At 43.3% G+C, this 20,181-nt stretch overlaps 9 non-coding genes across 9 annotated transcripts; all 9 read left to right on the forward strand.

The window, feature by feature from the left end:
* The first annotated feature begins 3,538 nt into the window (after positions 1–3,538).
* On the forward strand, positions 3,539–3,725 carry LOC141223777 (U2 spliceosomal RNA). Its single transcript, XR_012291330.1, has one exon. It is a non-coding gene; the product is annotated as a U2 spliceosomal RNA (small nuclear RNA).
* Positions 3,726–4,840: 1,115 nt separating this feature from the next.
* LOC141223610 (U2 spliceosomal RNA) lies at positions 4,841–5,031 on the forward strand. The gene has a single exon (XR_012291177.1). It is a non-coding gene; the product is annotated as a U2 spliceosomal RNA (small nuclear RNA).
* Positions 5,032–6,146: 1,115 nt separating this feature from the next.
* LOC141223621 (U2 spliceosomal RNA) lies at positions 6,147–6,337 on the forward strand. Its single transcript, XR_012291188.1, has one exon. It is a non-coding gene; the product is annotated as a U2 spliceosomal RNA (small nuclear RNA).
* A 1,115-nt stretch (positions 6,338–7,452) lies between these two features.
* LOC141223633 (U2 spliceosomal RNA) lies at positions 7,453–7,643 on the forward strand. The gene has a single exon (XR_012291199.1). It is a non-coding gene; the product is annotated as a U2 spliceosomal RNA (small nuclear RNA).
* Positions 7,644–8,758: 1,115 nt separating this feature from the next.
* Positions 8,759–8,949, forward strand: LOC141223644 (U2 spliceosomal RNA). Its single transcript, XR_012291210.1, has one exon. It is a non-coding gene; the product is annotated as a U2 spliceosomal RNA (small nuclear RNA).
* Positions 8,950–10,064: 1,115 nt separating this feature from the next.
* LOC141223656 (U2 spliceosomal RNA) lies at positions 10,065–10,255 on the forward strand. Its single transcript, XR_012291221.1, has one exon. It is a non-coding gene; the product is annotated as a U2 spliceosomal RNA (small nuclear RNA).
* Positions 10,256–16,375: 6,120 nt separating this feature from the next.
* LOC141223765 (U2 spliceosomal RNA) lies at positions 16,376–16,567 on the forward strand. The gene has a single exon (XR_012291321.1). It is a non-coding gene; the product is annotated as a U2 spliceosomal RNA (small nuclear RNA).
* Positions 16,568–17,685: 1,118 nt separating this feature from the next.
* On the forward strand, positions 17,686–17,876 carry LOC141223668 (U2 spliceosomal RNA). Its single transcript, XR_012291232.1, has one exon. It is a non-coding gene; the product is annotated as a U2 spliceosomal RNA (small nuclear RNA).
* A 1,118-nt stretch (positions 17,877–18,994) lies between these two features.
* Positions 18,995–19,185, forward strand: LOC141223679 (U2 spliceosomal RNA). Its single transcript, XR_012291243.1, has one exon. It is a non-coding gene; the product is annotated as a U2 spliceosomal RNA (small nuclear RNA).
* The last annotated feature ends 996 nt before the right edge of the window (positions 19,186–20,181 follow it).

Genomic DNA, 20,181 nt, shown 5'->3' on the forward strand with positions numbered 1-20,181 from the left:
CGTTTTTTTTTAGGAGGTTTAAAAAAGGAAAAAATGGGTTTTACTATAATTTCACAAAATGTGAGAGTGTTTAAAAATAAGGCCAGGAGGGCTGCAATTTTTGATTTTTTGGCTATGAAGAATGCATCGATTTTTTGTTTGCAAGAGTGTGGAGTGGTGGATGGGGTGAGAGGAGATGAATGGTCTCATGGAGCATCTGTGTGGTCGGGGAGTGCATGTAATAAAAATGATGGTGTGGGGATTTTAGTTAAAGGGAGGGAGGTGGTTTTGAGTGATTATGTGGTGATTGATGTGGGGAGGTGCATTTTAGCAAATTTTGAGTATAAAAATGTTAAATTTTGTGTTATTAATGTTTATGCGCCAGTGGAGAAAAATGACCGGAAAAAGTTATTTGAAAAAATTAAACTTTTTGTTCCGGGAAGAATGCCTGTGGTGATTGTGGGTGATATGAATTGTGATGTGGGGAGAGTGAATGTGGATGTGTCTGGGAAAACTTTGTTAGAGTTGGTTAGTGATTTTGATTTGCATGATATGCAAAGTGTATGTAAAGTGAGGCCTTTGTTAAATACCTTCTTTTCCGAAAGTGGAAGAATACAATCTAGATTGGATTACTGTTTTATTTCAAAAAATATGATTCCTGTTGACTATAAGCAGGAGAATGTTTTGTTTTCAGATCATGTGTGCATGTCGTGTGAGTTGGATGTGAATGTGAATGGGGTGTTTGGGAAAGGTTTGTGGAAGTTGAATGTTAAGTTATTGGAGTATGAGGAAGTAAGAAAGGAATATGCAAGACGGTATGAGGAGTGGTGTGAGTGTAAAAATGGTTTTGGGAATGTTTGTGGGTGGTGGGATTGGGTTAAAAAACAGACAAAAATTTTTTCAAAAATTTGGGTTATAAGATGGCAGCAGTCAAGAGGAGACATTTTGTGAGTTTAAATGCACGTTTAAGTTTCTTGTATAAATTGAGGGAGGGAGGGATGGAGGTGGAGGAGGATATTTTACAAGTGAAAAAGGAGGTTCATGAGTTCTTGTTGGAAAAAGGGAGGAGTATTGTCTTTAGAGCAAAAGTTGATAATTTGGAGTATGATGAAAAATGTTCACGTTTTTTTTTCAAGAAGGTTTTTGGGAAAAAGCAAAATATGTGTGTGTTGAATGGAGCAGATGGAAGCGAGGTGAGTGGAGAGGATATGTGTGAGGAAGTGGCAAAGTTTTATGAGGATTTGTATGCTGTAAAGTGGAGGGATGAGTGTTTGGAGAATGATGTTTTGAGTACGTTAGAGAGTAAATTGAATGAGGCGGAAAGAGAGAGGGTGATGGATGCTGTGACAAGTGATGAAGTATGGAAGGTTATGTGTAGTATGGCTTTGAATAAGACGCCGGGGGGGGATGGTCTTCCAGTAGAATTTTACCGCATGATGTGGGATGTGATTGGGAGTGATTTTGTGGATTTTTGTAAGTATATGTGGGAAAATATGGAGGTGGCAGGTAGTATGCGTGCAGGTATGGTTGTATTGATTCCGAAAAAGGGTGATTTGAAGAGTCTGAAAAACTGGAGGCCAATAACATTATTGAACTGTGATTATAAGATCTACGCAAAATTAATGGCAAATAGGATGCGTGATGTGATAGAGAGTGTGATTGGGGATGAGCAGTGTTGTGCAGTACCTGGGAGACGGATTCACGAGTGTGTGTGTATATTGAGAGATTGTCTATGGGATTGTATGAGCCGGAAGAAGAGTGTGTTTTTGTTGAGCCTGGATTTTGAAAAGGCGTATGATAGGTTGTCGCATGGTTTTTTGTTTAGAGTGTTGCTGAGAATGGGTTTTCCTGCTGATTTTGTTGGGAGAGTGAGAAGTCTATATACAGATATTTATAGTTGTGTTTTAATGAACGGTTATGTCGGTAGGAGAGTGAATGTGCATTCGGGCGTGAGGCAGGGGTGTCCGTTATCCCCTGTGGCTTTTATTTGTGCAATTGAACCTTTGTTGTGTATGTTGAGGAAGGATAAAGTGGTTCGAGGTGTGCAAGTGCCGGGAGGTGGAGGAAGAGAGTGGAAGGTGAGTGGTTATATGGATGACGTGTGTGTATTATGTGATTCTGAATGTTCGGTGAGGCGGGTGAAGTTGTTAGTGTCTATCTTTTGTGGTGCGTCTGCATTTAAAGTGAATTGGGAAAAGAGTGAGTGTAAGGTTTTTGGAAGTGGTATTTTGAGTAGAGATGTAGGTGTGAACGTAGTGAATGGGCCCATTAAGGTTTTGGGAGTGAAGTTTTCAGAAAGATTGGATGGGAAAGAAAGTTGGGATGACGCGAAAGAGAAGGTTGAAAAGAAGTTATGTTTTTGGAAGTTGAGAAGCCTTACTTTCTTTGGAAAAATCTTAGTCATTAAAAGCGTGGTGTTGCCTATTTTTTTATATGTTGCAGTTGTGTTTCCACCAGGTTATATGGTTTTGAGAGGATTGAATAGGATTTTGTTTGTTTTTTTGTGGAATTCTAAAATGGAGAGGGCGCGGAGGGAAGTGTTGGTGAAGCGTATGGAGAAAGGTGGTTTGGGTTTTCCAAATTTAGAAGTTTTTTTGGGTGTGAATATTGTGGTGTTTGTGCTGAAAGTGATTATGGGCGATGGAAAGTTTTCATGTATGTGTGGATATTTATTTGGGGCTTATTCTTTTCGTTTGAAGTGGAGAGAGAGGGATTTGCGGTGTCCGGTTGCTTTTGAGGTGCCCGTGTGGTATGTGTGGGTTTATAAGTTTTTGGTGAAGTATGAGTTGTGTGATGTGGATGTGAGGTTGTTGGGAAATAAGAAGGCTGTGTACAGGATGATTGAGTGTAGAGAAATGGAGAGTGGAATAAATTTGGTGAGAGGGTGTGATGTGCAAAAAGTATGGAAGAAGGTGCGGATGGGTGGTATGACAAATAAGCAGAGTGAGGTTGTGTGGCAGTCTTTGCATGGAGTGTTGCCAGTAAGAGAGTTTCAGAGGAATAGAGGTTTAGTGAGGAGTGAAACGTGTCCAAGAAATGGCTGTGGTGGAAGGGAAAGTGTGTTGCATGTTTTTTGGAATTGCCAGTATGCTAGAGATGTGATTGGGAGAATGGGGCCTTTGTGTAAAGAATTGTGTGGTGTGAATTTGTTGTCCTTTGAGTTGTTTATGTTTGGTTTGGGAATATGTGATGGGACGAAGGAAAGAGTCTTGTGGTTGATGCTTGCGTGTATAAAGGAAGTGTTATGGGATGTGAGGAATGTGTATGTGTTTAAAAGGAAGGAAATTGCTGTAAAGGATAGTGTGAAGGTGATTATGGGGAAGATGTATGTGTGTTTCTTATGGGACAAAAAGAGGAGAGGGGAAGTGGATGCGGAGGGAATATGGAAAGTTAAAAAGTGGAGATATTTTGTAAATACTTCTTGATCTTGTTTTCTGTGTAAGGTTTAAAAAGAAGAAATAAAAATTTTTCCGGTGATGATGGGAGCAGCATTTGTGTCGTTGAGATGATGCAGCTGTTTGGAAGGAAGTTCCTTTGGTCGTGACTATAGACCGTGGATTTCCCCATCTGAGGGAAAAAAAAAAAAAAAAAAATCTGTTCTTATCAGTTTAATATCTGATACGTCCCCTATCTGGGGACCATATATTAAATGGATTTTTAGAACAGGGAGATGGAAAAAGAGCTTGCTCTGTCCACTCCACGCATTGACCTGGTATTGCAGTATCTCCAGGACCGGTGCACCCCTTCTTTAATGCAGTTTCTAAAATCAGAAAGAATTGAATTCAATGTTTTTTGTTCATTTTGCTTGTTTGTCGGATTTTGGGATGGACTCTTTGGCTTTGCTTTTCTTCTCCTCATTGGATTTTTCATGTTCAAAGTTGCAGAAGCCAGATTACAAGCTCATTTTGGTTCAACTTCAGCAACTGTGCATTGCATTGCCATGTAATGTGATGCAATGCTATCTTTCTAGCTCTCCCTTTTTACTTCCTTTTGGATAAACAGACATATTAGGCAAGCATTTTGGAGCTTTCACCTAAATAACTACAGGTGGTGAGATAAGCTGCACAATATAATTGACCTTTCAGTATATTGTTGCACACACACCATCTATTTAGCAAATGCCCTTGTTATCAACAGCAGCCTTTTAAACTCACCTGAGCTAACAGGTATGTGCGCTGGTTACTCTGCTGCGCTTAAAATTTCTTTTTTGGTTTGCTACAATGCCTTTTCTGAAACGTTGTCTCCTTCTGCTGGAACACTGACTTCTTTCATTTAATGCCTGCAGACTATAAAAGAGAACCCAACCCAAAAAGTTTGGTTGATTAGTCTGTGGCATTCTGTTAAACTGTTGCTTATGGCGGTCTCTGTGAGCTTCTCAGCGACATTCAGCCAGCCAGGTATCCTGCCTGCAGTAGATGGAATGTGGCAATGGAACGCTGGCTGCGCGTGTCATAATAGGCTCTGAGCCTTTATATACCTGTGCACAGCAGCAGCCACCTTCAGTCTGCTGCTGGACAGCCAGCAGCAGCAGCAGCAGGAGAGGTATGTAATCAGGAGCCCTCCTGCTAAGGGTAGACAGCTGCTCGTTCCACCCCACCCCCCGCCTTAATTGGTTCTCCTCCCTTCCAACGGTGTTGAGGCGGGTGGGAACAGCAGGGGGTGAAGGTGCTGTGTTTAAAGAGGTGGAGTTATGCAGATCTAAAACGCGTGGATTGCAGCAGCAGCAAGCCGAAAAGTGCAGGCATGTAAGGGATCTAGAGGTTGACAACATGTCTTCTTAACGGGAGTCCAGGAGCTCATCTCCACAAATGGACTTTTCAGGATCCTTGGGTGGCTCCGTAGTTTGAAACCAATTCTGGTTATCGCTTCTCGGCCTTTTGGCTAAGATCAAGTGTAGTATCTGTTCTTATCAGTTTAATATCTGATACGTCCCCTATCTGGGGACCATATATTAAATGGATTTTTAGAACAGGGAGATGGAAAAAGAGCTTGCTCTGTCCACTCCACGCATTGACCTGGTATTGCAGTATCTCCAGGACCGGTGCACCCCTTCTTTAATGCAGTTTCTAAAATCAGAAAGAATTGAATTCAATGTTTTTTGTTCATTTTGCTTGTTTGTCGGATTTTGGGATGGACTCTTTGGCTTTGCTTTTCTTCTCCTCATTGGATTTTTCATGTTCAAAGTTGCAGAAGCCAGATTACAAGCTCATTTTGGTTCAACTTCAGCAACTGTGCATTGCATTGCCATGTAATGTGATGCAATGCTATCTTTCTAGCTCTCCCTTTTTACTTCCTTTTGGATAAACAGACATATTAGGCAAGCATTTTGGAGCTTTCACCTAAATAACTACAGGTGGTGAGATAAGCTGCACAATATAATTGACCTTTCAGTATATTGTTGCACACACACCATCTATTTAGCAAATGCCCTTGTTATCAACAGCAGCCTTTTAAACTCACCTGAGCTAACAGGTATGTGCGCTGGTTACTCTGCTGCGCTTAAAATTTCTTTTTTGGTTTGCTACAATGCCTTTTCTGAAACGTTGTCTCCTTCTGCTGGAACACTGACTTCTTTCATTTAATGCCTGCAGACTATAAAAGAGAACCCAACCCAAAAAGTTTGGTTGATTAGTCTGTGGCATTCTGTTAAACTGTTGCTTATGGCGGTCTCTGTGAGCTTCAAAGCGACATTCAGCCAGCCAGGTATCCTGCCTGCAGTAGATGGAATGTGGCAATGGAACGCTGGCTGCGCGTGTCATAATAGGCTCTGAGCCTTTATATACCTGTGCACAGCAGCAGCCACCTTCAGTCTGCTGCTGGACAGCCAGCAGCAGCAGCAGCAGGAGAGGTATGTAATCAGGAGCCCTCCTGCTAAGGGTAGACAGCTGCTCGTTCCACCCCACCCCCCGCCTTAATTGGTTCTCCTCCCTTCCAACGGTGTTGAGGCGGGTGGGAACAGCAGGGGGTGAAGGTGCTGTGTTTAAAGAGGTGGAGTTATGCAGATCTAAAACGCGTGGATTGCAGCAGCAGCAAGCCGAAAAGTGCAGGCATGTAAGGGATCGAGAGGTTGACAACATGTCTTCTTAACGGGAGTCCAGGAGCTCATCTCCACAAATGGACTTTTCAGGATCCTTGGGTGGCTCCGTAGTTTGAAACCAATTCTGGTTATCGCTTCTCGGCCTTTTGGCTAAGATCAAGTGTAGTATCTGTTCTTATCAGTTTAATATCTGATACGTCCCCTATCTGGGGACCATATATTAAATGGATTTTTAGAACAGGGAGATGGAAAAAGAGCTTGCTCTGTCCACTCCACGCATTGACCTGGTATTGCAGTATCTCCAGGACCGGTGCACCCCTTCTTTAATGCAGTTTCTAAAATCAGAAAGAATTGAATTCAATGTTTTTTGTTCATTTTGCTTGTTTGTCGGATTTTGGGATGGACTCTTTGGCTTTGCTTTTCTTCTCCTCATTGGATTTTTCATGTTCAAAGTTGCAGAAGCCAGATTACAAGCTCATTTTGGTTCAACTTCAGCAACTGTGCATTGCATTGCCATGTAATGTGATGCAATGCTATCTTTCTAGCTCTCCCTTTTTACTTCCTTTTGGATAAACAGACATATTAGGCAAGCATTTTGGAGCTTTCACCTAAATAACTACAGGTGGTGAGATAAGCTGCACAATATAATTGACCTTTCAGTATATTGTTGCACACACACCATCTATTTAGCAAATGCCCTTGTTATCAACAGCAGCCTTTTAAACTCACCTGAGCTAACAGGTATGTGCGCTGGTTACTCTGCTGCGCTTAAAATTTCTTTTTTGGTTTGCTACAATGCCTTTTCTGAAACGTTGTCTCCTTCTGCTGGAACACTGACTTCTTTCATTTAATGCCTGCAGACTATAAAAGAGAACCCAACCCAAAAAGTTTGGTTGATTAGTCTGTGGCATTCTGTTAAACTGTTGCTTATGGCGGTCTCTGTGAGCTTCTCAGCGACATTCAGCCAGCCAGGTATCCTGCCTGCAGTAGATGGAATGTGGCAATGGAACGCTGGCTGCGCGTGTCATAATAGGCTCTGAGCCTTTATATACCTGTGCACAGCAGCAGCCACCTTCAGTCTGCTGCTGGACAGCCAGCAGCAGCAGCAGCAGGAGAGGTATGTAATCAGGAGCCCTCCTGCTAAGGGTAGACAGCTGCTCGTTCCACCCCACCCCCCGCCTTAATTGGTTCTCCTCCCTTCCAACGGTGTTGAGGCGGGTGGGAACAGCAGGGGGTGAAGGTGCTGTGTTTAAAGAGGTGGAGTTATGCAGATCTAAAACGCGTGGATTGCAGCAGCAGCAAGCCGAAAAGTGCAGGCATGTAAGGGATCTAGAGGTTGACAACATGTCTTCTTAACGGGAGTCCAGGAGCTCATCTCCACAAATAGACTTTTCAGGATCCTTGGGTGGCTCCGTAGTTTGAAACCAATTCTGGTTATCGCTTCTCGGCCTTTTGGCTAAGATCAAGTGTAGTATCTGTTCTTATCAGTTTAATATCTGATACGTCCCCTATCTGGGGACCATATATTAAATGGATTTTTAGAACAGGGAGATGGAAAAAGAGCTTGCTCTGTCCACTCCACGCATTGACCTGGTATTGCAGTATCTCCAGGACCGGTGCACCCCTTCTTTAATGCAGTTTCTAAAATCAGAAAGAATTGAATTCAATGTTTTTTGTTCATTTTGCTTGTTTGTCGGATTTTGGGATGGACTCTTTGGCTTTGCTTTTCTTCTCCTCATTGGATTTTTCATGTTCAAAGTTGCAGAAGCCAGATTACAAGCTCATTTTGGTTCAACTTCAGCAACTGTGCATTGCATTGCCATGTAATGTGATGCAATGCTATCTTTCTAGCTCTCCCTTTTTACTTCCTTTTGGATAAACAGACATATTAGGCAAGCATTTTGGAGCTTTCACCTAAATAACTACAGGTGGTGAGATAAGCTGCACAATATAATTGACCTTTCAGTATATTGTTGCACACACACCATCTATTTAGCAAATGCCCTTGTTATCAACAGCAGCCTTTTAAACTCACCTGAGCTAACAGGTATGTGCGCTGGTTACTCTGCTGCGCTTAAAATTTCTTTTTTGGTTTGCTACAATGCCTTTTCTGAAACGTTGTCTCCTTCTGCTGGAACACTGACTTCTTTCATTTAATGCCTGCAGACTATAAAAGAGAACCCAACCCAAAAAGTTTGGTTGATTAGTCTGTGGCATTCTGTTAAACTGTTGCTTATGGCGGTCTCTGTGAGCTTCTCAGCGACATTCAGCCAGCCAGGTATCCTGCCTGCAGTAGATGGAATGTGGCAATGGAACGCTGGCTGCGCGTGTCATAATAGGCTCTGAGCCTTTATATACCTGTGCACAGCAGCAGCCACCTTCAGTCTGCTGCTGGACAGCCAGCAGCAGCAGCAGCAGGAGAGGTATGTAATCAGGAGCCCTCCTGCTAAGGGTAGACAGCTGCTCGTTCCACCCCACCCCCCGCCTTAATTGGTTCTCCTCCCTTCCAACGGTGTTGAGGCGGGTGGGAACAGCAGGGGGTGAAGGTGCTGTGTTTAAAGAGGTGGAGTTATGCAGATCTAAAACGCGTGGATTGCAGCAGCAGCAAGCCGAAAAGTGCAGGCATGTAAGGGATCTAGAGGTTGACAACATGTCTTCTTAACGGGAGTCCAGGAGCTCATCTCCACAAATAGACTTTTCAGGATCCTTGGGTGGCTCCGTAGTTTGAAACCAATTCTGGTTATCGCTTCTCGGCCTTTTGGCTAAGATCAAGTGTAGTATCTGTTCTTATCAGTTTAATATCTGATACGTCCCCTATCTGGGGACCATATATTAAATGGATTTTTAGAACAGGGAGATGGAAAAAGAGCTTGCTCTGTCCACTCCACGCATTGACCTGGTATTGCAGTATCTCCAGGACCGGTGCACCCCTTCTTTAATGCAGTTTCTAAAATCAGAAAGAATTGAATTCAATGTTTTTTGTTCATTTTGCTTGTTTGTCGGATTTTGGGATGGACTCTTTGGCTTTGCTTTTCTTCTCCTCATTGGATTTTTCATGTTCAAAGTTGCAGAAGCCAGATTACAAGCTCATTTTGGTTCAACTTCAGCAACTGTGCATTGCATTGCCATGTAATGTGATGCAATGCTATCTTTCTAGCTCTCCCTTTTTACTTCCTTTTGGATAAACAGACATATTAGGCAAGCATTTTGGAGCTTTCACCTAAATAACTACAGGTGGTGAGATAAGCTGCACAATATAATTGACCTTTCAGTATATTGTTGCACACACACCATCTATTTAGCAAATGCCCTTGTTATCAACAGCAGCCTTTTAAACTCACCTGAGCTAACAGGTATGTGCGCTGGTTACTCTGCTGCGCTTAAAATTTCTTTTTTGGTTTGCTACAATGCCTTTTCTGAAACGTTGTCTCCTTCTGCTGGAACACTGACTTCTTTCATTTAATGCCTGCAGACTATAAAAGAGAACCCAACCCAAAAAGTTTGGTTGATTAGTCTGTGGCATTCTGTTAAACTGTTGCTTATGGCGGTCTCTGTGAGCTTCTCAGCGACATTCAGCCAGCCAGGTATCCTGCCTGCAGTAGATGGAATGTGGCAATGGAACGCTGGCTGCGCGTGTCATAATAGGCTCTGAGCCTTTATATACCTGTGCACAGCAGCAGCCACCTTCAGTCTGCTGCTGGACAGCCAGCAGCAGCAGCAGCAGGAGAGGTATGTAATCAGGAGCCCTCCTGCTAAGGGTAGACAGCTGCTCGTTCCACCCCACCCCCCGCCTTAATTGGTTCTCCTCCCTTCCAACGGTGTTGAGGCGGGTGGGAACAGCAGGGGGTGAAGGTGCTGTGTTTAAAGAGGTGGAGTTATGCAGATCTAAAACGCGTGGATTGCAGCAGCAGCAAGCCGAAAAGTGCAGGCATGTAAGGGATCTAGAGGTTGACAACATGTCTTCTTAACGGGAGTCCAGGAGCTCATCTCCACAAATGGACTTTTCAGGATCCTTGGGTGGCTCCGTAGTTTGAAACCAATTCTGGTTATCGCTTCTCGGCCTTTTGGCTAAGATCAAGTGTAGTATCTGTTCTTATCAGTTTAATATCTGATACGTCCCCTATCTGGGGACCATATATTAAATGGATTTTTAGAACAGGGAGATGGAAAAAGAGCTTGCTCTGTCCACTCCACGCATTGACCTGGTATTGCAGTATCTCCAGGACCGGTGCACCCCTTCTTTAATGCAGTTTCTAAAATCAGAAAGAATTGAATTCAATGTTTTTTGTTCATTTTGCTTGTTTGTCGGATTTTGGGATGGACTCTTTGGCTTTGCTTTTCTTCTCCTCATTGGATTTTTCATGTTCAAAGTTGCAGAAGCCAGATTACAAGCTCATTTTGGTTCAACTTCAGCAACTGTGCATTGCATTGCCATGTAATGTGATGCAATGCTATCTTTCTAGCTCTCCCTTTTTACTTCCTTTTGGATAAACAGACATATTAGGCAAGCATTTTGGAGCTTTCACCTAAATAACTACAGGTGGTGAGATAAGCTGCACAATATAATTGACCTTTCAGTATATTGTTGCACACACACCATCTATTTAGCAAATGCCCTTGTTATCAACAGCAGCCTTTTAAACTCACCTGAGCTAACAGGTATGTGCGCTGGTTACTCTGCTGCGCTTAAAATTTCTTTTTTGGTTTGCTACAATGCCTTTTCTGAAACGTTGTCTCCTTCTGCTGGAACACTGACTTCTTTCATTTAATGCCTGCAGACTATAAAAGAGAACCCAACCCAAAAAGTTTGGTTGATTAGTCTGTGGCATTCTGTTAAACTGTTGCTTATGGCGGTCTCTGTGAGCTTCTCAGCGACATTCAGCCAGCCAGGTATCCTGCCTGCAGTAGATGGAATGTGGCAATGGAACGCTGGCTGCGCGTGTCATAATAGGCTCTGAGCCTTTATATACCTGTGCACAGCAGCAGCCACCTTCAGTCTGCTGCTGGACAGCCAGCAGCAGCAGCAGGAGAGGTATGTAATCAGGAGCCCTCCTGCTAAGGGTAGACAGCTGCTCGTTCCACCCCACCCCCCGCCTTAATTGGTTCTCCTCCCTTCCAACGGTGTTGAGGCGGGTGGGAACAGCAGGGGGTGAAGGTGCTGTGTTTAAAGAGGTGGAGTTATGCAGATCTAAAACGCGTGGATTGCAGCAGCAGCAAGCCGAAAAGTGCAGGCATGTAAGGGATCTAGAGGTTGACAACATGTCTTCTTAACGGGAGTCCAGGAGCTCATCTCCACAAATGGACTTTTCAGGATCCTTGGGTGGCTCCGTAGTTTGAAACCAATTCTGGTTATCGCTTCTCGGCCTTTTGGCTAAGACCATTTGGTTGCAGCCTGATAGGTGCGAGTTCTCTGGAGGAATCCAGGCCTTTTTGCGAAAGGATTTGGCGATTTTCTGTGGTATTATACCGACAGGTTTTGAAGATGAACTTCGTGAAGAATACTATCCGAATTGGAGTGGATCCATCAGTTTCCGAGAGGAATAATGTGTCCTTCATCGTGGAGAAACTTTTGGAAGGAAAAGCTGGAGCAAAACGAGGCGACTTCTACAGCGTCAACGAGTTTCCTAAATCAGGTACATATGACGTGACTTTTGTAGAAGAAAATACCTGCCTTGATGTGTTTGAGTGGCTTCGGAGTCACACTGATGATCCTTTCTTGGAAGGGGTGTGGTTTGAACCCTTGTTTGGACTTCAAGAAAAGATTGTGTGGGTAACAGTTTATAACCCTTTTACTGAGCCAGCATTGCTTGAAGGCTTCCTTGCACGGTACTGTGATTATGTGCGTAAAGGGGAAAAGCAGTTTAATTCTTTAGGTATTTTCAACTGCAAATACAAGTTTCGGGTGAAACTGAAGAAGGATCCTGGAAGTGTGGGAGGCTTTAGACATCCTCCTGCGAATTTTTCTGTGGCGGGACATAGGGGCTTCCTTTACTATGTAGGGCAGCCTATGTATTGCAGGAAATGTTACTGCTTTGGACATGTGCAGGATGCATGTAAGAAAGGGCAATGTTGCCGTAACTGCAAAGAGGAGGGGCATGTGGCAAGTGCGTGCCCGAAGCCCAAGGCTTGTGACATGTGTGGAAGTGGTGAGCACATGTTTAAAGATTGCCCGCAGGGTGTGCCCAGGAAAACTGATAAGGAGAGGAAAAAGGAGGAGGAGGAGAGGAGGGTTTTGCAGCAGATAGAAAGAGAAACTGCTAGAATGGAGAGAGAGCAGAGGAGGCGGAGTGAAAGGTCTGCCCCTGAAATGTGAGTCTGAGGCCTGCTTACCAGAAGGAGAAAAAGGCACCTAAAATGGAGAAGGAGCTTGTGAAAGAATTGAGGAGAATGGAGGGGCAGATGAATGCAGCGGGAGAAGGAAGGTGTCCGGATACGTTGGACTTTCAGGACGTTGTAGATGCTGCAGATTGTATGGAAACTGGGGAAGGGTCATCACACCCTTCAGATCCTGAGAATATTGAGGAGTACTTCTCCGATGAGGGTGGGGGGAGTAGAAAATGTCACAGGGAGGGTGGTGGGGCAAATGATGAAGAAGATATCAAGGCACCGCAGCGAAAAGTGGGTGCCAAGAAAGCAAGGTGGGGTGATGGTGATGCTGCTAGCGGCTCGGAAACGAGTTGCTCGGTTCAGATGGTGGAAGAAGATAGTGGGGGTGCTGGTTAAGGTTGCCTTGCAATATGCGTGATAATGCCTATTATAAGCTTTGACTTAAGTCAAAGGCTTTTTCTTGTGAGTGGAGTTTTTGTAGTGTTTTTGTAACTTTTCTGTTTTCGTTTTTTTTAGGAGGTTTAAAAAAGGAAAAAATGGGTTTTACTATAATTTCACAAAATGTGAGAGTGTTTAAAAATAAGGCCAGGAGGGCTGCAATTTTTGATTTTTTGGCTATGAAGAATGCATCGATTTTTTGTTTGCAAGAGTGTGGAGTGGTGGATGGGGTGAGAGGAGATGAATGGTCTCATGGAGCATCTGTGTGGTCGGGGAGTGCATGTAATAAAAATGATGGTGTGGGGATTTTAGTTAAAGGGAGGGAGGTGGTTTTGAGTGATTATGTGGTGATTGATGTGGGGAGGTGCATTTTAGCAAATTTTGAGTATAAAAATGTTAAATTTTGTGTTATTAATGTTTATGCGCCGGTGGAGAAAAATGACCGGAAAAAGTTATTTGAAAAAATTAAACTTTTTGTTCCGGGAAGAATGCCTGTGGTGATTGTGGGTGATATGAATTGTGATGTGGGGAGAGTGAATGTGGATGTGTCTGGGAAAACTTTGTTAGAGTTGGTTAGTGATTTTGATTTGCATGATATGCAAAGTGTATGTAAAGTGAGGCCTTTGTTAAATACCTTCTTTTCCGAAAGTGGAAGAATACAATCTAGATTGGATTACTGTTTTATTTCAAAAAATATGATTCCTGTTGACTATAAGCAGGAGAATGTTTTGTTTTCAGATCATGTGTGCATGTCGTGTGAGTTGGATGTGAATGTGAATGGGGTGTTTGGGAAAGGTTTGTGGAAGTTGAATGTTAAGTTATTGGAGTATGAGGAAGTAAGAAAGGAATATGCAAGACGGTATGAGGAGTGGTGTGAGTGTAAAAATGGTTTTGGGAATGTTTGTGGGTGGTGGGATTGGGTTAAAAAACAGACAAAAATTTTTTTCAAAAATTTGGGTTATAAGATGGCAGCAGTCAAGAGGAGACATTTTGTGAGTTTAAATGCACGTTTAAGTTTCTTGTATAAATTGAGGGAGGGAGGGATGGAGGTGGAGGAGGATATTTTACAAGTGAAAAAGGAGGTTCATGAGTTCTTGTTGGAAAAAGGGAGGAGTATTGTCTTTAGAGCAAAAGTTGATAATTTGGAGTATGATGAAAAATGTTCACGTTTTTTTTTCAAGAAGGTTTTTGGGAAAAAGCAAAATATGTGTGTGTTGAATGGAGCAGATGGAAGCGAGGTGAGTGGAGAGGATATGTGTGAGGAAGTGGCAAAGTTTTATGAGGATTTGTATGCTGTAAAGTGGAGGGATGAGTGTTTGGAGAATGATGTTTTGAGTACGTTAGAGAGTAAATTGAATGAGGCGGAAAGAGAGAGGCTGATGGATGCTGTGACAAGTGATGAAGTATGGAAGGTTATGTGTAGTATGGCTTTGAATAAGACGCCGGGGGAGGATGGTCTTCCAGTAGAATTTTACCGCATGATGTGGGATGTGATTGGGAGTGATTTTGTGGATTTTTGTAAGTATATGTGGGAAAATATGGAGGTGGCAGGTAGTATGCGTGCAGGTATGGTTGTATTGATTCCGAAAAAGGGTGATTTGAAGAGTCTGAAAAACTGGAGGCCAATAACATTATTGAACTGTGATTATAAGATCTACGCAAAATTAATGGCAAATAGGATGCGTGATGTGATAGAGAGTGTGATTGGGGATGAGCAGTGTTGTGCAGTACCTGGGAGACGGATTCACGAGTGTGTGTGTATATTGAGAGATTGTCTATGGGATTGTATGAGCCGGAAGAAGAGTGTGTTTTTGTTGAGCCTGGATTTTGAAAAGGCGTATGATAGGTTGTCGCATGGTTTTTTGTTTAGAGTGTTGCTGAGAATGGGTTTTCCTGCTGATTTTGTTGGGAGAGTGAGAAGTCTATATACAGATATTTATAGTTGTGTTTTAATGAACGGTTATGTCGGTAGGAGAGTGAATGTGCATTCGGGCGTGAGGCAGGGGTGTCCGTTATCCCCTGTGGCTTTTATTTGTGCAATTGAACCTTTGTTGTGTATGTTGAGGAAGGATAAAGTGGTTCGAGGTGTGCAAGTGCCGGGAGGTGGAGGAAGAGAGTGGAAGGTGAGTGGTTATATGGATGACGTGTGTGTATTATGTGATTCTGAATGTTCGGTGAGGCGGGTGAAGTTGTTAGTGTCTATCTTTTGTGGTGCGTCTGCATTTAAAGTGAATTGGGAAAAGAGTGAGTGTAAGGTTTTTGGAAGTGGTATTTTGAGTAGAGATGTAGGTGTGAACGTAGTGAGTGGGCCCATTAAGGTTTTGGGAGTGAAGTTTTCAGAAAGATTGGATGGGAAAGAAAGTTGGGATGACGCGAAAGAGAAGGTTGAAAAGAAGTTATGTTTTTGGAAGTTGAGAAGCCTTACTTTCTTTGGAAAAATCTTAGTCATTAAAAGCGTGGTGTTGCCTATTTTTTTATATGTTGCAGTTGTGTTTCCACCAGGTTATATGGTTTTGAGAGGATTGAATAGGATTTTGTTTGTTTTTTTGTGGAATTCTAAAATGGAGAGGGCGCGGAGGGAAGTGTTGGTGAAGCGTATGGAGAAAGGTGGTTTGGGTTTTCCAAATTTAGAAGTTTTTTTGGGTGTGAATATTGTGGTGTTTGTGCTGAAAGTGATTATGGGCGATGGAAAGTTTTCATGTATGTGTGGATATTTATTTGGGGCTTATTCTTTTCGTTTGAAGTGGAGAGAGAGGGATTTGCGGTGTCCGGTTGCTTTTGAGGTGCCCGTGTGGTATGTGTGGGTTTATAAGTTTTTGGTGAAGTATGAGTTGTGTGATGTGGATGTGAGGTTGTTGGGAAATAAGAAGGCTGTGTACAGGATGATTGAGTGTAGAGAAATGGAGAGTGGAATAAATTTGGTGAGAAGGTGTGATGTGCAAAAAGTATGGAAGAAGGTGCGGATGGGTGGTATGACAAATAAGCAGAGTGAGGTTGTGTGGCAGTCTTTGCATGGAGTGTTGCCAGTAAGAGAGTTTCAGAGGAATAGAGGTTTAGTGAGGAGTGAAACGTGTCCAAGAAATGGCTGTGGTGGAAGGGAAAGTGTGTTGCATGTTTTTTGGAATTGCCAGTATGCTAGAGATGTGATTGGGAGAATGGGGCCTTTGTGTAAAGAATTGTGTGGTGTGAATTTGTTGTCCTTTGAGTTGTTTATGTTTGGTTTGGGAATATGTGATGGGACGAAGGAAAGAGTCTTGTGGTTGATGCTTGCGTGTATAAAGGAAGTGTTATGGGATGTGAGGAATGTGTATGTGTTTAAAAGGAAGGAAATTGCTGTAAAGGATAGTGTGAAGGTGATTATGGGGAAGATGTATGTGTGTTTCCTATGGGACAAAAAGAGGAGAGGGGAAGTGGATGCGGAGGGAATATGGAAAGTTAAAAAGTGGAGATATTTTGTAAATACTTCTTGATCTTGTTTTCTGTGTAAGGTTTAAAAAGAAGAAATAAAAATTTTCCGGTGATGATGGGAGCAGCATTTGTGTCGTTGAGATGATGCAGCTGTTTGGAAGGAAGTTCCTTTGGTCGTGACTATAGACCGTGGATTTCCCCATCTGAGGGAAAAAAAAAAAAAAATCTGTTCTTATCAGTTTAATATCTGATACGTCCCCTATCTGGGGACCATATATTAAATGGATTTTTAGAACAGGGAGATGGAAAAAGAGCTTGCTCTGTCCACTCCACGCATTGACCTGGTATTGCAGTATCTCCAGGACCGGTGCACCCCTTCTTTAATGCAGTTTCTAAAATCAGAAAGAATTGAATTCAATGTTTTTTGTTCATTTTGCTTGTTTGTCGGATTTTGGGATGGACTCTTTGGCTTTGCTTTTCTTCTCCTCATTGGATTTTTCATGTTCAAAGTTGCAGAAGCCAGATTACAAGCTCATTTTGGTTCAACTTCAGCAGCTGTGCATTGCATTGCCATGTAATGTGATGCAATGCTATCTTTCTAGCTCTCCCTTTTTACTTCCTTTTGGATAAACAGACATATTAGGCAAGCATTTTGGAGCTTTCACCTAAATAACTACAGGTGGTGAGATAAGCTGCACAATATAATTGACCTTTCAGTATATTGTTGCACACACACCATCTATTTAGCAAATGCCCTTGTTATCAACAGCAGCCTTTTAAACTCACCTGAGCTAACAGGTATGTGCGCTGGTTACTCTGCTGCGCTTAAAATTTCTTTTTTGGTTTGCTACAATGCCTTTTCTGAAACGTTGTCTCCTTCTGCTGGAACACTGACTTCTTTCATTTAATGCCTGCAGACTATAAAAGAGAACCCAACCCAAAAAGTTTGGTTGATTAGTCTGTGGCATTCTGTTAAACTGTTGCTTATGGCGGTCTCTGTGAGCTTCTCAGCGACATTCAGCCAGCCAGGTATCCTGCCTGCAGTAGATGGAATGTGGCAATGGAACGCTGGCTGCGCGTGTCATAATAGGCTCTGAGCCTTTATATACCTGTGCACAGCAGCAGCCACCTTCAGTCTGCTGCTGGACAGCCAGCAGCAGCAGCAGCAGCAGGAGAGGTATGTAATCAGGAGCCCTCCTGCTAAGGGTAGACAGCTGCTCGTTCCACCCCACCCCCCGCCTTAATTGGTTCTCCTCCCTTCCAACGGTGTTGAGGCGGGTGGGAACAGCAGGGGGTGAAGGTGCTGTGTTTAAAGAGGTGGAGTTATGCAGATCTAAAACGCGTGGATTGCAGCAGCAGCAAGCCGAAAAGTGCAGGCATGTAAGGGATCTAGAGGTTGACAACATGTCTTCTTAACGGGAGTCCAGGAGCTCATCTCCACAAATGGACTTTTCAGGATCCTTGGGTGGCTCCGTAGTTTGAAACCAATTCTGGTTATCGCTTCTCGGCCTTTTGGCTAAGATCAAGTGTAGTATCTGTTCTTATCAGTTTAATATCTGATACGTCCCCTATCTGGGGACCATATATTAAATGGATTTTTAGAACAGGGAGATGGAAAAAGAGCTTGCTCTGTCCACTCCACGCATTGACCTGGTATTGCAGTATCTCCAGGACCGGTGCACCCCTTCTTTAATGCAGTTTCTAAAATCAGAAAGAATTGAATTCAATGTTTTTTGTTCATTTTGCTTGTTTGTCGGATTTTGGGATGGACTCTTTGGCTTTGCTTTTCTTCTCCTCATTGGATTTTTCATGTTCAAAGTTGCAGAAGCCAGATTACAAGCTCATTTTGGTTCAACTTCAGCAACTGTGCATTGCATTGCCATGTAATGTGATGCAATGCTATCTTTCTAGCTCTCCCTTTTTACTTCCTTTTGGATAAACAGACATATTAGGCAAGCATTTTGGAGCTTTCACCTAAATAACTACAGGTGGTGAGATAAGCTGCACAATATAATTGACCTTTCAGTATATTGTTGCACACACACCATCTATTTAGCAAATGCCCTTGTTATCAACAGCAGCCTTTTAAACTCACCTGAGCTAACAGGTATGTGCGCTGGTTACTCTGCTGCGCTTAAAATTTCTTTTTTGGTTTGCTACAATGCCTTTTCTGAAACGTTGTCTCCTTCTGCTGGAACACTGACTTCTTTCATTTAATGCCTGCAGACTATAAAAGAGAACCCAACCCAAAAAGTTTGGTTGATTAGTCTGTGGCATTCTGTTAAACTGTTGCTTATGGCGGTCTCTGTGAGCTTCTCAGCGACATTCAGCCAGCCAGGTATCCTGCCTGCAGTAGATGGAATGTGGCAATGGAACGCTGGCTGCGCGTGTCATAATAGGCTCTGAGCCTTTATATACCTGTGCACAGCAGCAGCCACCTTCAGTCTGCTGCTGGACAGCCAGCAGCAGCAGCAGCAGCAGGAGAGGTATGTAATCAGGAGCCCTCCTGCTAAGGGTAGACAGCTGCTCGTTCCACCCCACCCCCCGCCTTAATTGGTTCTCCTCCCTTCCAACGGTGTTGAGGCGGGTGGGAACAGCAGGGGGTGAAGGTGCTGTGTTTAAAGAGGTGGAGTTATGCAGATCTAAAACGCGTGGATTGCAGCAGCAGCAAGCCGAAAAGTGCAGGCATGTAAGGGATCTAGAGGTTGACAACATGTCTTCTTAACGGGAGTCCAGGAGCTCATCTCCACAAATGGACTTTTCAGGATCCTTGGGTGGCTCCGTAGTTTGAAACCAATTCTGGTTATCGCTTCTCGGCCTTTTGGCTAAGATCAAGTGTAGTATCTGTTCTTATCAGTTTAATATCTGATACGTCCCCTATCTGGGGACCATATATTAAATGGATTTTTAGAACAGGGAGATGGAAAAAGAGCTTGCTCTGTCCACTCCACGCATTGACCTGGTATTGCAGTATCTCCAGGACCGGTGCACCCCTTCTTTAATGCAGTTTCTAAAATCAGAAAGAATTGAATTCAATGTTTTTTGTTCATTTTGCTTGTTTGTCGGATTTTGGGATGGACTCTTTGGCTTTGCTTTTCTTCTCCTCATTGGATTTTTCATGTTCAAAGTTGCAGAAGCCAGATTACAAGCTCATTTTGGTTCAACTTCAGCAACTGTGCATTGCATTGCCATGTAATGTGATGCAATGCTATCTTTCTAGCTCTCCCTTTTTACTTCCTTTTGGATAAACAGACATATTAGGCAAGCATTTTGGAGCTTTCACCTAAATAACTACAGGTGGTGAGATAAGCTGCACAATATAATTGACCTTTCAGTATATTGTTGCACACACACCATCTATTTAGCAAATGCCCTTGTTATCAACAGCAGCCTTTTAAACTCACCTGAGCTAACAGGTATGTGCGCTGGTTACTCTGCTGCGCTTAAAATTTCTTTTTTGGTTTGCTACAATGCCTTTTCTGAAACGTTGTCTCCTTCTGCTGGAACACTGACTTCTTTCATTTAATGCCTGCAGACTATAAAAGAGAACCCAACCCAAAAAGTTTGGTTGATTAGTCTGTGGCATTCTGTTAAACTGTTGCTTATGGCGGTCTCTGTGAGCTTCTCAGCGACATTCAGCCAGCCAGGTATCCTGCCTGCAGTAGATGGAATGTGGCAATGGAACGCTGGCTGCGCGTGTCATAATAGGCTCTGAGCCTTTATATACCTGTGCACAGCAGCAGCCACCTTCAGTCTGCTGCTGGACAGCCAGCAGCAGCAGCAGCAGGAGAGGTATGTAATCAGGAGCCCTCCTGCTAAGGGTAGACAGCTGCTCGTTCCACCCCACCCCCCGCCTTAATTGGTTCTCCTCCCTTCCAACGGTGTTGAGGCGGGTGGGAACAGCAGGGGGTGAAGGTGCTGTGTTTAAAGAGGTGGAGTTATGCAGATCTAAAACGCGTGGATTGCAGCAGCAGCAAGCCGAAAAGTGCAGG

Source organism: Phyllobates terribilis, unplaced genomic scaffold, assembly GCF_046119375.1.
Source record: "Phyllobates terribilis strain yellow unplaced genomic scaffold, ASM4611937v1 Scaffold_377__1_contigs__length_1856515, whole genome shotgun sequence".
NCBI classification, from domain to species: domain Eukaryota; kingdom Metazoa; phylum Chordata; class Amphibia; order Anura; family Dendrobatidae; genus Phyllobates; species Phyllobates terribilis.